Below are 17,550 nucleotides of genomic sequence, written 5' to 3' on the forward strand. Positions count from 1 at the left end.
ATTTCCCTTCCTACCATCAGAGGATGTCATAATTTTTTGGGTATCCCCCGTTCCAGGTGGCTGACCCTCACTCTCTCTATAACTATCTAGCAAAGTAACCACCACCAGAACAGGTGTAAAGAAAAGTGCAAGACAAACCACGTACACACAATACAACAATTGCGTTAAATATAATATGGTTTCCAACCAGTACTGAATCCCTAGTCAGAGAGATTAAATATGAATATCTAGGAATGGATTTGCTGGGCCTACTTAGCTAAATAGGCACCCACAACTTGTTTTCTGATAACACTACCTATTGTAACTAATTTGAGAGCATTTTGAATAAATACTCTATGGACTTGATTCTCCTAACATTGGATTTTCTTCAAAAAGAGTTCACTATAGTACAGGCAAACATCAAGACCATCGAGGACCAGTTGTCCAATACTCAAACTCGGACTTTGAGAATCTGAAGAAGAGGACTACTGACACCATTAAGGAGCTTGAACAGAGCCTGCAAGAAAAGAAACACTCTAAATTCCTACGTGACCAAGAAGATTACTTGAAAAACCATGCATACCAATGGTGTACAAACAACTTTTCATCAGAACAAAGATTCCATTGACACAGATTTGGCAACACCTCAAACAGCTTGGACAGCGACCAGAGCACCACCGGTCCAAGTCAGTTTTTAGGTTAACGCCAACCACAACAAAGAAAACCAAGAGACACCAGAGGTGCTACCGATACAACCAGTCAAATGACAACATGATCACAGGTAGGGGAAACATTGTGTGTAACATTTCCAACTTTTATTTTGCCCCACACCCAATACTTTTACACTCGAACAGGAGCGCAACTGCTTCTTTCGAATCTTGAGGCTTAAAGCCCATTTTCAAGATAAAACTAAACCCCCAGTTGGTACAATAACCCCACTCCATCTACAACCCTCAACCTACGGGAACTTAATTTGAGATCACTCAGCTCGTTCCAACCCCCCAAGTGTTACCATCCAATAGAAACCTTTGTATCTTTGTATCTTTCGTTTCCCGGGATTCTGATACGGTTCTGAGAAATATCGAATGAGGGGAATTGAATGTCAAACTTAATATGTCAATTAAGGAATCTAGGGCCCTCACTGCTCTTAAATACAACCGGGATTTAGTGATTAAACCAGCAGACAAAGGTGGGGAGATTGTGGTACTTGAGAAATCATATTACTTGTCGGAGATTACATACAAACTAAATGACACACCTATGTACAACTTAAGCCCCAGGGATCTGACTCCATTTATAGCTAATATCATTAAGGAATGGGTCAGTCACTATAACAATGACTGCACCATTGACAACAAACTGGCTTAATTTCTCATCAATTCCCACCCTGTTACACCTGTATTGTAAACATTGTTGAAAATCTATAAGATCCTCAACACTCCCCATGGTCACCCAATCGTGGCCTCCATTGAGACCACTCTCTCCCCCCTGGCCATTATTCTCGAAAAAATCCTTACACCATTTGTACCATCATGTACAAAGTACACTAATTATGTCTTATCTATATTGTATTCTTTGGTCTTCATTCCTGGCCACTGTTTGCTTGTTACCATTGATGTCAACAGCCTCTATACTAGCATTGATCACACTGATGATGTATAGGCTGTTGACTAGTTTCTTAACCATCATACTGACCCATATAATAACAAAAAAACATTTCTGTTGGGATACACTTATGATTGTATTAACCAATAACTTCTTTCAATTTGAGGACCAGTATTACATCCAACACCGGGGTACTGCCATGAGGTCCAACATGGTACCCTCGTATGCCAACATCTATATGGCCCGTTTTGATGACCTATTGATTGACCCTCACCCGCGTTTCAGAACACCCATCAGACTGTGGAAAAGATATATTGATAATATCTTCTGCATTTGGGAGGGTAATGTCACAACACTTCTCCAATTCATTGACAGTATCAACACAGCTACCCACAACCTTCGCTGCTCTCTAAACCACAACAGGTTCTCCATCAACTTCTTGGACACAATATCATGCTTTCACAAGACAACAGAATCACTACTGATTTATACGTCAAGCCAACTGACAAAAATAGCTTGTTACATATCAGCAGCTGTCACCTCCAACGCATCAAATGGGCACTACCCAGGTTCCTGAACTTTTGCATTGAAAGGATTGTGTCCGACTACTCCTCTTGTCATATTAGACACCATAAGATGCATGACAAATTCAAAGCCAGAGGCTACCCGTCCCATATCATCAGTTCCTCCCCTTCTGAATGCCCGAGAAACACACAGTCACAAACATGGGTGGATTTTATGAATACCTACCACCCTTTCTCACCAATGATCAAACGTGTTGTCTTGGAACATTGGTCTCTTCTACAAACCTCTTATCCAGACCACCCTGAATTCCAACTACTGCCATTAGTTGTAACAAATGAGCCTGCAATCTTACAGATCACTTAAAGTGGTGTCACACACAGTAACGGTGACAACGACGTCGCTGCTAAGTCACCATTTTCTGTGACGTAGCAGCAACATCGCTGTCGCTGTGTGTGACATCCAGCAATGACCTGGCCCCTGCTGTGAGGTCGCCGGTCGTTGCTGAATGTCCTGCTTCATTTTTTGGACGTTGCTCTCCCGTTGTGAAGCACACATCACTGTGTGTGACAGCGAGAAAGCGACGAACTGAAGTGAGCAGGGAGCAGGGAGACGGCTTCTGGCAGCCTGCGGTAAGCTGTAACCAAGGTAAACATAAACATCGGGTAACCAAGCGAAGTGCTTCGGTGGTTACCCGATATTTACCTTGGTTACCAGCGTCCGCTGCTCTCAGGCTGCCAGCGCCGGCTCCCTGCTCCCTGCACGTGTAGCCAGAGTACACATCAGGTAAATAAGCAAAGGTTTGCTTATTAATCTGATGTGTACTCTGGCTAGGAGTGCAGGGAGCCAGCGCTAAGTGGTGTGCGCTGGTAACCAAGGTAAATATCGGGAAACCAGTGAAGCATTTTGCTTGGTTACCCGATATTTACCTTAGTTACCAAGCGCAGCATCGCTTCCACGCGTCGCTGCTGGCTGGGGGCTGGTCACTGATCGCTGGTGAGATCTGCCTGTTTGAGAGTGTGGCGCCCCTGAGGCTTCCGTCACCACAGAAGATATTGCACCTCAGCCAGAAATGTGGTATCCCATCCCAGGTAAGAATGGGGTCAACTGCCGGTGTACAGACAAAACTTGCACACACCAATTGGTAGGCATACACCAGGTCAGCAATAGTGGCAGTAACCCTCATAGATGTTTAGCTCATGGGGCCCTAAGTCCCATCACTGGTCCCAATGGTGTGGATGGGGCCTAGTCAGTGGGTGTGTGGGAGGAGTCAGAAAGAGAGAGTAGACAAAGGGAACTAAGAAGTTCAAGTTAGTGAGTCTAGGCAGTCGAGTGAGCCTGTCAGGCAGTGAGAGAGAAGGAGTCAGGAGGTGGGCTGTCAGGAGAGGACAGCAGACAGAAAGGACAGAAACAGAAGTAGGTTCTTGGTGGAGATCCTGGGGACTAGTTAGGCCCAGGTGACACTGAAAGAAAGGATTCCAGGGCCACGGAAGGGCAATTGTCCCGTGACCTGTTCCACTGACAACATCGGGTGGAGGGAACTGGCTGCATTCAAGGACGGTCCCTAGACAGAGGGAAGAAAGACAGTTCCTCAAAAGTAAAACCGAAGGCCTGGGAGATCGTTGCAAGTGCCCAGGGCCACTTCCCGCCACAGATCCCCGGTGAAGAGGGCAAGATACGACTGCGGTCAGCCCCCTTTGTACAGGCCCTGTGGTGGAGGCCAAGACCAGCTAAAACAGTTGAAGGCTAGGAAGTCAGTTAGACAAGGACTCACACAAAAAAGGGGTACACTGGGACTGACCCTTGACCTATCCGGGATCGGCGGCAGCCCCTGACAGCGAATCCTGGCATTCCGTGGGTAATCGGTCAACTGCAGTACTGAGACTGAACAGTGAGTAAAACCATCTTAACTGCAAGCCCTGTGTCATCTGGTTTATCCTGCACCTCATCAATAACAAACACTATAGACTTTACCAAGCACCAAAGGTTGCTCCGGGGTACCCGCTCTACCTGTAGAGAGCAAGAAACACCCCAGCTGCCATAATATCAGCCCCAGAGGTCCCTTCCAGCATCTGCAGCTCCATAGCTGCAAATTACCACAGGTGGCGTCACGAATATATATATAAACATTATCACCATCTCCCCCAATATCGCCATCATTAATTGACTCCACCAGGGTCACAGAATCGGGCCCCACCACCGCTAACTACCCCGGACTAGTCCGGCCCGACACGAGTCACCTAAGCCCATGGGATGGGCGAGTCATATTTCTGGCATCACGAACAGGATTTGAGCAAGACCCGTTAACATGGGTGACGTGTGCCTTAAAGAACTGTATTTAATTGACTGTGTTTCACTTGTATGGAAAAACTGCCGGCGCCATTAAAACTGCTAAGCACGGGAAGAAGAAGGGCGTTCCTGAAAAAGAGCTTGAAGCTCCAGTGAGGAGGACGTCACCCCCTACAGCCCGAGCCCTGAGCAGCTAGTGGGTCCCCTGTCCAGCCCACCTACCGGTATACCCGGTGCCGCCTCACCCATATTTGAATGGGATGCGATACCGGTCTGCGACCGCGGGCTGGCTGTCCCTCTGGCACCAGAACTGACCCAGGCCGCAACGACCCTAATCTGCCAGCGGCAATTAGCTCAATACAAACTGGAAAGGGAGCGTCAAGAGGCCCAGAGGGCAAAGAAGGAGGCTGCCAACCTTGCCTCGAAAGAAAAGATACGGAGAGCCAGAAAAGCAACCCACGGCCCAATCCGGAAGGGCCAAATCCTGGACTTTAACCTAGAGTGTGGCTGGGGGTTCATCAGGGAACCCGGGCTGGGGAAGGACATATTCGTGTCTTGCCGGGACATAGAAGAACATCTCCAGCGGGGTCATCCAGGGCGTGACATTCAGCCCGGCGACCTGGTGGAGTATACCCGATTGATGGGGAGCCGAGGGTGGTACGCCCTGGACGTACACATCTGCCGTGATGAGGAAGCCCCGGTAGTTCCACGCTGCAGTACCCCCACAACAGCCCGCACCCAGGATCAGCAGACCCAGACAGTGCTGTTCACTGCCTACCTGTTGCCAGGAGCGGAGCCGGAGTGGGATCAGAGCATGTGAAGTAAGAGACACAGCAAGTTGAACTTTAAATAGCCCCTGTTTGTCCCATTTGCTTTTCGAAGAAGTCACCGTCTCTTGAGAACCCTTCTGCCCTTTTTTCTTTTTGAAGATGTCCCTATCCCCCTCACTGTTTATGTTTTACCGGGCCACTGGACTTTTTGTGGCCAAAGTGTAAATGTATATTGTGTTTATTTCTCATCCTTAGGAAAATGATAAGTATTCATGGACATGTGGGCCACTGGACTATGTGTGGCCAGGACTCTAACTTGCAAATAGTTGCACCAGTTGTGCCCCCTACCAGAATTATGGTGGGAAAGTATTCCACAGCACTTGTGCATTTGGACAGTAAAGTGCACCAAAAACTCAAAAGTTGTTTAAAATGTTTGCAACGTTTAAGAAAAGTGCCTCCCATAAAGGGATGAAAAGTTTATTGTTATTTTAGCATACAAAAATTTTGCAGTTAACACCACTGTATTTTTGTTTCAGCCCGCGGACGTACTGGGATTTGCTGTGGGGGAGTGTGGTGCCCCTGAGGCTTCCGTCACCACAGAAGATATTGCACCTCAACCAGAGGTGTGGTGTCCCATCCCGGGTAAGAATGGGGTCAACTGCCGGTGTACAGACAAAACTTGCACACACCAATTGGTAGGCATACACTGGGTCAGGGATAGTGGCAGTAACCTCCATAGATGTTTAGCTCATGGGGCCGTAAGTCCCATCACTGGTCCAAATGGTGTGGGTGGGGCCTAGTCAGTGGGTGTGTGGGAGGAGTCAGAAAGAGAGAGTAGAAAAAGGGAACTAGGAAGTTCAAGTTAGTGAGTCTAGGCAGTCGAGTGAGCCTGTCAGGCAGTGAGAGAGAAGGAGTCAGGAGGTGGGCTGTCAGGAGAGGACAGCAGACAGAAAGGACAGAAACAGAAGGAGGTTCCTGGTGGAGATCCTCCAGTCTAGTTAGGCCCAGGTGACACTGAAAGAAAAGAAGAAAGGATTCCAGGGCCACGGAAGGGCAATTGTCCCATGACCTGTTTTACTGACAACATCTGGCTGCATTCAGGGACAGTCCCTAGACAGAGGGAAGAAATTCCTCAAAAGTAAAACCGAAGGCCTGGGAGATCGTTGCAAGCGCCCAGGGCCACTTCCCGCCACAGATCCCCAGTGAAGAGGGCAAGATACGACTGCAGTCAGCCCCCTTTGTACAGGCCCTGTGGTGGAGGCCAAGACCAGCTAAAACAGTTGAAGGCTAGGAAGTCAGTCAGACAAGGACACACACAAAAAAAGGGTACACCGGGACTGACCCTTGACCTATCCGGGATCGGCGGCAGCCCCTGACAGCGGATCCTGGCATTTAATGGGTAACCGGTCAACTGAAGTACTGAGACTGAACAGTAAGTAAAACCATCTTAACTGCAAGCCATGTGTCGTCTAGTTTATCCTGCACCTCATCAATAACAAACACCATAGACTTTACCAAGCACCAAAGGTTGCTCCGGGGTACCCGCTCTACCTGTGGAGAGCAAGAAACACCTCAGCTGCCATAATATCAGTCCTGGAGGTCCCTTCCAGCAGCTGCAGCTCCATAGCTGCAAATTACCACAGGTGGCGTCACGAATATTCATATAAACATTATCACCATCTCCCCCAATATCGCCATCATTAATTGACTCCACCAGGGTCACGGAATCGGGCCCCGCCACCGCTGACTACCCTGGACTAGTCCGGCCCAACACCGAGTCACCTAAGGCCCTGGGGTGGGCGAGTCAACAGCTCACCAGCGACCATGTAACGATGCAGCAGCGATCCTGATAAGGGAGGTCGTCAGTCGTGATCGCTTCTGCGTCGCTACGTGTGACCCTAGCTTTAGTGCGGATTGACATAGGACCAGCAAGACCCACACTCGGACAGAGTTATTTATCCCCACACGCAGAGGCAAATTCCCTTGTCTACATTGTGTTCAAAGTTATAATGTCACCAAGGGTGAATATTTCTCTCATCCTAGGACAGGGAAGAGATTCCCCATATGTGGGTATTTAATCTGCGAGTCCTCCTATGTAATATATTCAATCAAGAGTCCCTGCAGTCTTGGATATGTTGGGGAGACCACTCAACATATCTGCGACTGTATAAGTAAACATAAATCAACAATAACATGCCAGTAAAAGGTGCTTCCTATCCTGGCCCACTTTATTACGAAGGGACATACAATTGCTGAACTCAAATTTCAGGTGTTGGAACAAGTACCCTTGCCAAAATGAGCGGGGATAGGCTTAAGATCTTATGCAATAGAGAGTCCTATTAGATACATATTATATAAACTCTCAAACCCAGGGGTTTTAAGCGGGAATACGAGATTCAAGCATAATTTGATTACTGTGATGATACCCTATGTGAAGGTTATTGATTCTGTCCATAGGCATTATATATGAATTTACATAAAGACTGCACAGTGAAAGGCATCTGAGGACATATGCATTTATAGATACCGTAATACGAATATCAACCTTAGGCTATCATTGATTATTACATTGTTTATCTGTTAATATATACTGCTTCACATTTAATATCTTTTCGACTTCAACCACCTTCTTTATTTTCCCCTTTTCCAATGGATACCCTGAATATCCCTTTACCTCCCATACCCAGCACGACTCTTCTCCATTAGGCGGTCACTGTCTCTTTAAGGTAGTTACACTGTGATTCTTTCACACACGAGCCCCTAGTTCATACACCCAGGTATCTTTATTTTCAGTGCCCTATACATTACTCTGTTTACTGTGCTGTTTTCCCCGGGTACGCCTCCCCACAGCGCACGTGCACTCCCTGCCACCCGCTTGGAACACACTGGGCAGGAGTGGAGATGTGCTCTCCGTGTGATGGAGTTTGCGTGCTGCGCATGTACAATGGAATGCATTTCACATTCGTGGTGTCTTGCCATGAGAGGGGGCCGCCCTACACTCTGGCTGCTGGGGGCCGCGCCGTGCATGCCCAGTGGGACGCACCGGTCACTACACATACTAGGCAGGCACGGTTACATGCTCTCCGTGCGATGGGGCTGACATGCTGCACATGCGCACTGGCATTCATTCCCACCTGGGATGCGTTGCTGTGCGCAGGTGCCCGCATACGCCCAGTCTCACGACCAATGATAGCCCCTTCATAAAATGGCACCCTATACACTGTCAGACCGCCACTGCCCACTCACATCCAGACTCAGTCCCCTACTGCTCTTCTGCATGCCAACAGGTACCGTATTTCGACCACACCTGCTATATTGGTAGTCTTATGTTCTGCACAGCATTTTAACCGCAACTCTTTTTTTCATAGGCATTTTTCACCCATTCTCTCAAAACCCGTTCACCAGATACTCACATGATAGTTACCCTGATTTGTCCTCAGTTTTTGCCGTTTTTAATTTCTAATCATTGTATTCTATGTATTTTACATTTTCCATTGTATTGTCTATGGGGTTTAACAAATTTCTTACATGATGACTCATTTTGGGCGTGTTCTGCTATTACAGACACCCTATTACCCTTTTCAAACCCACTTCTCTTATATGATATATCCCATGCATTTATAAAGTGACTGATTTTTATTACATGCATACTATGTAATGTGTATATTTTCCATGGAGTTGTATGTACTTTTTGTTTTGTTTTTTTTTCTCTCCCTTTGACACCAGGCAAAACCCAGATGAAATCTCTTAAAAGGGCTGAAATGGCCACTGGTTTATCTGTTTTTGAAGAAAATTTAAATTAAATCAGCATTTTGAAACTGATGCATTTGTTTCATTCATGTGCCTGTGTTGTTTGATGTCTGTATTTTGTATTTGTTGTGTGCGTTGTGTATTTGATGTGTTTATTGTGTTTTTGATGTATGCATTGTGAATTTCATGTCTAGATGGTGCTTGGTGTCTGCATCGTGTATTTCTGTGTTCTATAATTTTGTGCTGTGTATTTTATGTATGAATTGTGTTTTTGCTGTCTGTATTGTATATTTGATGTCTAAATTGTGTACTTGATGTCTGTATTGTGAATTTGTCTGTATTGTGTATTTGTTGTGTATATTGTGCATTTGATATAGGTATTGGGTTTTTGATGTCTATATTGTGAAAGAAATCCTGAGGGATTATGGACACATATAAAGACTATTGTTACTGAAGAAGCCAGAAAGAAAATAAACAAGAGGTAGAAGATACCCCCACAGCTACGGTTAATACGAGAGACCCTTAAGATCATTGAAGAAAGACAAATGGCCAAATGTAACAAGCAGGACGCAGACAAAATCAGTAAAAAACTAAAGATAGCCATTCAAGCAGACAAAAGATGTGTACAGAGATAGAAAATGAAAATGAACATCTGAAGGGCAAGATCAGGAAGGTATACAAAAAGATCAAAGAGATACAACCAAAGTCTCAACCAAGAGTGAGAATGCCGCTCCCCAGGGCCTGCAGGGAAGCTGATTGGACCTGGGTGTCCGGTTCTCAGAGTCTATGTCAGTGGAGGCCAGTGCCTGGTTCCGTGACCCCAGAAGCCGCTTGTAAAAGGCGTTATATTTACAGCGGATAGTTTCTAATGTCCGTGACGCCACTTGTAGTATTGCGGCAATGTGTAGAAGCCGCTGATGCACAATATCTCACCACTGGGGCTGGTGGTATAGGGCAGCCTGGAAGTTATCACTCTCCGCAAGTAGAGCGGTGCCCCAGGGGAGGATGTTGGTGGTCATAGTAGTATGTTAGTTCGTGATGCAGGAATGCAGCAGTAATGGAGACCACATAGGGACTGAAGGTTAACCAGTTCTTTAATCACACAGGTGGTAAGATGCAGCCTGGTGCTGGTTGCGGGAGTCCCAGGTTCCCTTCGTCCAGTGCTAGTCCTGTGGCTCTGTTGTCTCTGTCTCTGGCACCTCATAATTGGGGATTCCCGTGGCATGAAGCTGTTTGGGGTCTCTCCCTGACTCTCTCTCTCTCCTGCTGCTGCTGGCCCGTATGACAGGTGGCGTGAACCGATGCAGGGCCAGATCTTCGTGTCGCTCCCTGGTTCCCTTTCTGCCACTGTGTCCTGGACATTCTGCTGATGATGAACCATGAAAGTCCCAGTCACCTGCAGACTTGCCAGATGGGCCTGAAACTTCAACCTGGCCTAGGGCTCTGTACCCTGCCGTGCCTTGGTCCCTGGAGTTCCTCTTACTCGACTCCCTGGCGACCACTCCTTATGCGCCAACTAGTACCATGTCAGGCCCTTGCAGTAGACCTGAGACTCCACATATACATCCATCCTCCTTCTTCTTCTTCTCACTAAACTGTTATTTTTAACTGACTCCTTGACCACTCCTCTCCCTGGGCTTCCAGCTCCCAGACTGGGCAGGTCCCAGCAAATGGGCAGCGACCCCTCTAAACCCATTGGTAACCTGTTGCCTGGGCTGGGAAGTGGACAGTTTGAATGTCTGTTGTTGGTTGCTAGCACTGAACTCCAGGAGCCTGGGATTTTGTTGTTTCTTAGCAACACTTTTTAATTTATTTTCAAATTCAATTTGATATTTTCCAGGGGTCAATTTTATCTCAAAAATATATTATAAACCCCAACTTTTTTAAAAAAAATTCCTTTATTATACCAAAAGCATAACCTTCATAATATAAACCCCCATTATTTGGTTTGGTTTTTATCAATAATATTAGTAAGCTAAAGGTCAATAATTGGTAAAGAGAGGGGTGGAAAGTGTAGGTTTAATAATGTTGGTGGGGTAGGAATGCTCCCTCTTCTTTGGAATTGGCCCTTTATTAATTATAATTACTACATCAATATATGTATGCAGTAAGGCCCCTTTATTTTAAGCATTTTCTCTTCTATATCTTTAAATTCTAGTCAGTTAGTAAGCATTAACCCTCTATTTGTGACACTTTTGCTATGTGGAATTTTGTTTCATGGTGAATTCAGCCTGTGTATATCTTATGCCTCGGGCGCATGCGCGGCGCTGCGCTATGGGAACCTTCGTGGTGCCGCTTGGAGAAAATGGGCGGCTGCGTGGTTGGCACAGGTTTGCGCAAGCGCGGTGGCTTAGATGAGGTATACGCTTTGGACGCATGCACGGCGCTGCGCTATGGGAACCTTCGTTATGCCGCTTTGAGAATATGGGCAGCTGCGTGGTTGGCGCAGGTTTGCGCAAGCGCGGTGGCTTTGATGAGATATACGGGAAGTGACATCAGGTCTGTGTATGAAGCAGGGTGAATGACGTGACTGCGCGTGTGCGCGGTTGCAATGAATGATGGGAGGCAGCTGGGACCGGAAATGTAATGGCTCCCGCACTCATTTAAAAGGTTGCCGCATGGTTGCTGGTTGGCGTGCTGGTGTCCTCATTTGGGGATTTTCTGGGACGGAGGCTATCATGGCGTTTTGCCAGTTTCTACTGTCACATCTTACTTGGACCCCTAATTGATTGCTGTAGTGGTCCGGTTTGGCATACCATACTTTATCTGAGGTGATTTTGGGGTAAGTGACATTGTCTATATCTATTGTATCTTTTTAAAATCAGCTGACTGACTTGGTCTATATGATTGTTCTTGGGGTTACTGATTTAGATATATGCATACATACTTGTGCTCTCCTTTTCATTTGTAAGGAGTAGACCTGTTTTGATGTAGGGAATATGTATACGGAATGGGGCAATTGGTATCTAATGGGATCATTTATAGCCTCATTTTGAGTAAGATCTTGACGGTGTAGTCTTCTTATGTGTATGTTGGGAAGCGTTTCTTGTCTATACTGAGAGATTGTATATATTTATCTCTTCCTCTTTTAGATCCATATTGAATATTGATATTAAACTCATGGATCAATAAAACCTCCTGATGAACCCTTTGGCTCTATCATACAAGGGGGGAAACGCGTCGAGGTGTAAGGTGTAAATTGTATCCCAAGATTGTGAAGCTATCAAGCACAGAGTGTCTAACCATTACCAAAAGGAACCTGTGACATTTCACATGTCTGAAATCAACTACCTCTATGAAGAAGGGGAAAAGGAGAACCAGAGCAGAAAAGCTGAATCAAAAATTGCAAAGTTTTTTATTTTTATATTCAAAGTGCACAGTGCAATACATGAAACATTGGTATTCAGTAAAAAGAGGGGGTGGGGAACATAGGTGCAAAACAGGTCAACATTAGCCGGGTGTGGACTAACAGGCAAGAAAATGTTCAAATATAAGAAAACCCCTGATTGCCGTTAAACAGGGGAGATGGTTTAGCAGTCAGGAGATAACCTAATATAGGGGAAATCAGGTCATACATGCATAGCACAAATTCCCAAGTGGGAAGAAAACTGCTCCTGACTAAACCATCAAGGCACTGAGCCAAAGGATTGCCACAATAAAAAATGAGGTGTAATCACACAGTTAGGCGGACCCCCTAGATTTGTTAATACAAGGGGGGAGTCAGATGGAGAACCCAAGGCTCTAGGGCAGATATTAACGTTAGAAAAGAGTCCTTAGTAGGGAGTACGGCTTGCAAACAGGAAGAATTTCCAGGATGCAAGGTAGGTACAATAGTAATCAATTACATAGAGTAAATACAAATCCCTGCAGAGCACAAGTACTCCCGACTATATGGCCAGAGGTAGGCCAGTAACTACCTGGAGTTGGTAAATGGTGTAAGAAATATAAGTAATGTCCATAGGACACAGGAACCCGCCAGGGAGGTGAGTAACCCCAAGGCAGGGTGGTAAATGAAAAATCTGCCAGGCAAAAAGCTTTGGGTGGAACATAAAAACAATGGCAAGTTAACTGTAACGGCAGAGAGGGGGTTAAGGATAAGGGCAAGTGCCCGGTATAGTGAACATATGTTACCTGAGACCGGTGGCAGGGGGCCCGACGCACGTTTCGCGGCTATCAGCGCATCGCTTGCCGCTTCTTCATGGGGGAAGGTGAGGAGTGGTGCACACATCCGGTAGAGTGACCCATAAATAGCGCCGCGGAAATGGGAAACACCAATGGAATCCACAGTTCCGGAGTCAAACGGCGCATGCGCGGGCCCGCCAAAGAAGCTCCCCGCAGCGTAGCCCCAGCCGTCAAGGAGTCAGGCGCATGCGCGGAAGCCAAGACGAGAACAAAGGTTCCCGCAGAGACCACCGCGCACGCGCGGACTCCATGGAGACGCCGGAGCGCGGCCAGGGAACAACAGGCGGGCGCACGCACGCGCACAAAACTCCGGGCACGGTGGATAGATGGATGGGGAGACAAGGTGACACAAAATAGACACTTGGCAAAAACCACAAAAATTAAGGATATACATGATGGCGGAACAATATGCAGAACACATAACACAAGTAAAAAGACATAATACTACATGTCATAAGGTGAAACGTAATCCAGCACAGCCTAAAGAATGGTAAAATTGCAGGCAGCCGCCAAGTGGAATTATAAAACCAGGTCGCATCTCCAACCAAATCATGGTATATATCAGACGAACCCATCCGCTAGTTAATGTTGTCACAAGGGATATGTTGCATCATATTTAAAAGGAGTCTAAGAAACAGAAAAAAGTATATACAAAATTAAAAACAAAAAGACTAAAAACCACAAACACCCGAACAAAGTAATGTAATGGAAAGAGAAAATGGTACATATTATACATAATTTTATAAAATACGCAAATAATCACAGATAAATAAATAGGCATTCCATTACAAAAAAATAATAAAGCAATGAGAGCTAAATAAAACATTCAGAGAAAGAGAGGAGGGAAGATAAAAAAAGGGGGGGCCTAAAGAAAAGAAGCAAAACTAAGGGCCTCATTTAGGCCCTTAGGAGCGACCGTGTCCAAAGCCACAATCCACTTGGTTTCTCTTTGGGAAAGCATCTTTTTGATGTTACCACCCCGTATACCACAGTGGACCACATCAATTCCACGTATTTTTAGCACTTTAGGGTCACAGTTGTGGTACTTTTTAAAGTGGCGGGGTAAAGTTTTTAGTAAGGAAAGATCATCCACAGCCCTGGCCGCGCCAATGTCCCTCACATGCTCCCTCACCCGTATCCGAAATTCTCTCGAAGTCAGTCCTATATAGATGTATGGACAGTTGCAAGTAGCATAATAGATAACATTTTCAGTACTACATGAAATCCGATGTTGAATCGAAAATGAACGTAGAGAATCGGAACTGGTGAAGGAGTTACTGCGAAGGACATTGGCGCAGGCAAGGCAGTGCCCGCAAGGGAAACAACCTGGAACGGGACCAGTGGAACCAAATGGATTTGACTTTTTGGTGATGTAATGACTGTGGACAAGAAAGTCGCTCAGATTCCTGGCTCTCCTAGCCGTGGCCAAAGGTGTAGGAGAGAGAGACCGAGATAGAACAGGGTCGGTTTTGAGAACCGACCAATGGCGAGCCAAAATATCTCGCATCCGATACCACTCAGAGTTGAAAGTGGAAATGAAACGAGGGTTTGAGTCAGCAGACATCTGCTTAGGTTGATGGTGTAAGAGTGAAGTCCTCCCGGTGTGTTTCGCTCTTAAATAACCCTTTTTTATGCTCCGACGGCTATATCCCCTGTCCATGAATCGTGATTTTAAATCCTCAGCCTGTGCCTCAAAAGAGGCGTCCGATGAGCAGATCCGCCTCATCCGTAGAAATTGACCGGTCGGGATAGCTCTAACCGTAGATCCCATGTGTCCAGAAGAGGCATGAAGGAGTGCATTAACCGATATTTTCTTACGAAAAACATCGGTTTGAACACGTTGGTTACCATCTACTTCAAGGACAATATCCAGGAAATCTATACTGGTAGAGCTGAATTTATAAGTAAGACGGATATTAAATGTATTAAGATTAAGACACTGAACGAACGAGTCGAGCTGCTCCACCGTGCCCTGCCAAAACATCAGAATGTCATCGATGTACCTAATCCAGCACTGCGCATGGGTAGCGGCCTGCACGCCCTCATCACCGAAAACCTGTCTCTCCCAATAGCCAAGAAACAGGTTAGCGTACGAGGGCGCACAGGCCGCGCCCATCGCAGTGCCGCGCTTCTGAAGATAGAAGGAGTCTTTGAATGTAAAATAATTATGTGACAGGGCAAAGTTTAACAGCTCAAGTACCAGCTCGTTCAGGTCAGAATCCCGACCGGACATTTCGAGGAAAAAGCGGGCCGCACGGACGCCATCTTCATGTCGTATACAGGTGTATAGTGATTCAACGTCCATGGTGACAAAAATTAAATCGGACTCCATTGAGATGCCGTCAACCCTCATGAGCACGTCCGTCGTGTCTTTGGCATAAGACGGGAGTGATTCGACTAAAGGTCTAAGGTAAAAGTCAATGAATCTGCATACAGGTTCACAAAACCCGTCAATGCCAGACACGATCGGACGACCAGGAGGGTTAACGGCATCCTTGTGGATCTTAGGAAGGAGATATAGCGTCGGGACCCTGGGAAACTTCACCATCAGACCATCAAACATTTTCTTAGATATAATGCCCAAATCATGGGCTCTAAGGAGAATTTTTTGTAATTTAAGGGAAAAGGAGGTGGTGGGGTTATAATCCAATTTTTGGTACGTGTCCTTGTCTCTTAGTTGTTTAAAAACTTCCCTCTCATATTGAACAGTAGGCCAGATCACAATGTTGCCCCCTTTGTCAGCCGCCTTGAAAATGACATCATCAAGTTGTTGTAATTCAAACAGGGCCTGTCTCTGTTTCCTTGTGAGGTTGTCTGGAGAACGTCGTGTCGAAATTTTCTTGAAGTCCTCCATGACAAGCTTAGTAAAGATCTCTACAGCAGGGCAGACTGACAAAGGGGGGAACCTTGATGACCTGGGATGGAGGAAAATAGGAGACGTACCTGGATTATTAATTTGTTCTGCAAGTAGGTCTTCTAGCGCCGCAAGAGCTTCTTGTTCAAGGTCACTCATGGTATCCAAACCACCAGATTTTTTATTATGAAGCTTCTTTAAAATGAGTTTTCTTGAAAAAAGATACAGATCTTTCAAAGCTGTAAAATAATGAAAGTTATTGGTAGGAGAAAAGGACAGACCCAGAGATAAGACCTCGATCTGTGTCTCTGAGAGAAGATGGTTTGATAAATTAATTACCTGGAGTTTATTCTTATTTTTTCCATCCTGAGGTTTACCAAAACCAGGTTTAGGGGGTCCAGGTTTTTTCGGGCCACTCCTGGTAGTAATACCAATAGATTCTTCATTAAGGTAAGAACTCTCAGAAGTCACAGATCGACCATCATCCATGGAGCTGCCTGATCTCAAAGAAGCCGATCTGGAGCGTGTTTTAAAACCTGTACGAGATTGTGAACGTGCTCTCGTGGCGCCAGACTTCCACCTGTAGACTCGATTGTTAGCTTTATCAGCCAGATCTCTTTGGAATTTTTTTGATTTATACTCAACCACCTCCTTTTCACATTTTTGGGATTCGAGATCCATCTCCTCGTTAAATTTCTGCAGTGCATCCTCTGATAGTTTAGACTTGATAGTAGAAAGAAGGCTCTCCATCTCGGTCTCAATCTCCAAAAGGGTGGAACTATTGTGGTCACGCAGGAGGGTCAGGAATCCAGTGGAACAGTTGTGTGCAAATTCTTCCCACCTCGTCTTGAAGTTTAGATCCTCTATGTCGAATGAGGGAAAAATCTGGACACGTAGGCCACGTGGTACTAGCCCTCTCTGAATGTATTTATCCAAAAAAGCACGATTTAGTAAAGTGCGGATGCGTTTTTTGAGTAAAACCTTGAATTTAAAGGTAGCATCACGTGCATCACTAGTGGAAGCGCTCTCAAGTAATCCGCACCCATCCTCTTTAAGAGCATTATTAACATGTGTGAGCCACACGGAGTCACGGGCTCTGAAATCCATAATGGAAGGAACTGTGAGGAACACAGAAACAAATATGAGAAATACACATTCCATAGGGAAAATACAGATAGATAAACCTGGTGGACAAGCCAGCTCAGGTTTTCAGCAGCTCAAAATACATGGAAAAAAGGAGAACCAGAGCAGAAAAGCTGAATCAAAAATTGCAAAGTTTTTTATTTTTATATTCAAAGTGCACAGTGCAATACATGAAACATTGGTATTCAGTAAAAAGAGGGGGTGGGGAACATAGGTGCAAAACAGATCAACATTAGCCGGGTGTGGACTAACAGGCAAGAAAATGTTCAAATATAAGAAAACCCCTGATTGCCGTTAAACAGGGGAGATGGTTTAGCAGTCAGGAGATAACCTAATATAGGGGAAATCAGGTCATACATGCATAGCACAAATTCCCAAGTGGGAAGAAAACTGCTCCTGACTAAACCATCAAGGCACTGAGCCAAAGGATTGCCACAATAAAAAATGAGGTGTAAT

The sequence above is a fragment of the Anomaloglossus baeobatrachus genome, chromosome 4 (assembly GCF_048569485.1).
Source record: "Anomaloglossus baeobatrachus isolate aAnoBae1 chromosome 4, aAnoBae1.hap1, whole genome shotgun sequence".
Taxonomy (NCBI): Eukaryota; Metazoa; Chordata; class Amphibia; order Anura; family Aromobatidae; genus Anomaloglossus; species Anomaloglossus baeobatrachus.